The sequence below is a fragment of the Pteropus alecto genome, unplaced genomic scaffold, assembly GCF_000325575.1.
Source record: "Pteropus alecto unplaced genomic scaffold, ASM32557v1 scaffold92, whole genome shotgun sequence".
In the NCBI taxonomy this organism is placed as follows: domain Eukaryota; kingdom Metazoa; phylum Chordata; class Mammalia; order Chiroptera; family Pteropodidae; genus Pteropus; species Pteropus alecto.
This window is the reverse complement of record NW_006432447.1, coordinates 7,185,926-7,188,015: the sequence shown is the minus strand read 5'-3', so window position 1 is coordinate 7,188,015 and position 2,090 is coordinate 7,185,926.

Sequence of the window (2,090 nt, the reverse complement as noted above, 5' to 3'; positions counted from 1 at the left end):
CTTCAGTGGTTCTCCTCCACTCTACTGCCCTTCAGTGAGCATATCAGTTTCTTTCTCTGTAACTCTGAGTGTAGGGGAGATCCTGGGATGGAAACTAATGTTCAAAAAGCAAAGATCGGGAAGAAGAGGTAAAACAGGGCTGCAAAATCTTGACTTGTTCATAACCAGTGACAAAGTGCTTAGATAGGTTTCTTATTTTATTCCTGACTCTTGAGATTGAGATGCTCATGATTTTGGATTGAGTAATGTGAGAATTTAATGCCATGTATCTTGTTTTTATTTTTCTTTTTAGTACCTAAAGATAGCAATGAGCAGTTGGGTCTAGGTGTGGGAATATACCCAAGGAAAGTGAGTCAGAATCAGTAACACTGGGGCTCAAAGATAAAGGCCCGTTGTTGGGGAGAGGGTGAGAAAAGCCTTAAAAATAAAAGTTACTGGAGTTGTGGGGAAAAAAAAGGACGCCACAATTAATTGTTAAGGAGTAAATCTGTCATGAAGGTGTAGGAGTAATTGCTATTCGTAGGGTACTTTACAATCAAAGGACTTCTGCTCCTCTAGTATGTGTTCATCACTGTCTCTTGTTATATAGATGGGGAAACTGAGGCTCGGTGACTGTGTGACTTGACGAGGGCCACACAGCCAGGAATTGACTGCACCTGGGCTTGAGAAGCAGTGGCTTAACTGGAAACCCTGTGCCCTTCCTACCCAAGCTCACTTCTTGTCACATGCTTCCTGTCCATCTCTGCATGAAGGTCAGCACTCGGGCCAGAGCCCATTCCTGACATTTCTGGGGCTGACTGGAAGCCTCTGGGACGGAGGAAAGTCATAGATGCCACTAATGAAGATGCGGAGGGAGAATGAAATCAACCCTTCAGCTTTTAGCCAGCTGGATTTGAATAGCAGGCTAGTCCATCTCATCTTTAGAATAGGAGACCCCGTGAAAAGTTCTCCCATCTGTGTCTCTGCTTAGGCAGAGAGGGTCTGTATCTGTCCCTGAAGTACCTAATCTTGGGCATTAGCTAGAGCACTTTCTGGTGCAGTGCCTGGACCAACTGCATCAGTGTCACCTGGGAATTTGTTGGAAATGAAAATTCTTGGGCCTGACCTCGGGCCTGCAGAGTCAGGAACTCTGGAGCTGAGTCCCAGCATTCTGTTTTCACAAGCCCTCCAGGTGATTGTGATGCACACCAAAGTTTGCTTGAACAGCTACTTTTTTTTTTTTTTTTTTTAGGAAAGGGTGAAAGTGGTTATATAGGTTGTGGTTAATAAAGATTTTTGTGAAAATGGGGCAAAGCTGTGATATGCCCTCAGGCAGCTGCCTCAGAAGATGGAGTTCAGGGATTAATTTTTCCCTCACCTCCCTGGCATTCAGGGTTACCTCCCTATTTCTTTGGCACTTGTGTCACCGATAGCCAGACATTCCAGACCCCGCTTAGAGTTCCAGGATTTAAGATAAATTTATATTTGTTATAGAATGAAAAAACAAATATGACAAAATAGTTACTTTTAAAATATGTGTGGTGGGAATGTATTGTTACATTTTGCTACGTAGATAAGATTTCTCAAAATTAAAAAAATAAACTTTTTGAGGGTTTCATATTTGTTTTCTAGTGCTATAAATGAGTAAATATGCATAAATAAAGGGGCTATAATTAAAAAATGAGATTAGTAAATGATCTTTATTGCTGCAGAAATAGTCTTTCCAGTGACAAAACATCTGCTTAAACTGTTGTCCTCAGTGACCTGAAAGGTAAAACGTAGACCTACTGAGTCTACTGAGGTGCAGGAAAGAGGAGGTAAAACAATGTTAGCAGCACGTGTTGGTTGCTACTGGCTGCATTTAATTAAGTATTACAAGAAAGAGACAAGTTCAGGGAAGAATTGGCTTGTTTGCAAGCGAAAGTAAAGAATTTATAAATCCAAAAATGTGAGGTTTTGCAAGGTTAGAAAAGCTGACTGCATCTAGACCCTACAACCCATGCCTATGGAAAAAATCTAGTTAAGAGCATGGTCCCCCCACCAAGCTGGGTGAACACCTTCAATTAAGATAGATATGGTGCCCAGGATGAAAATCAGGCTTGAAAATTAGT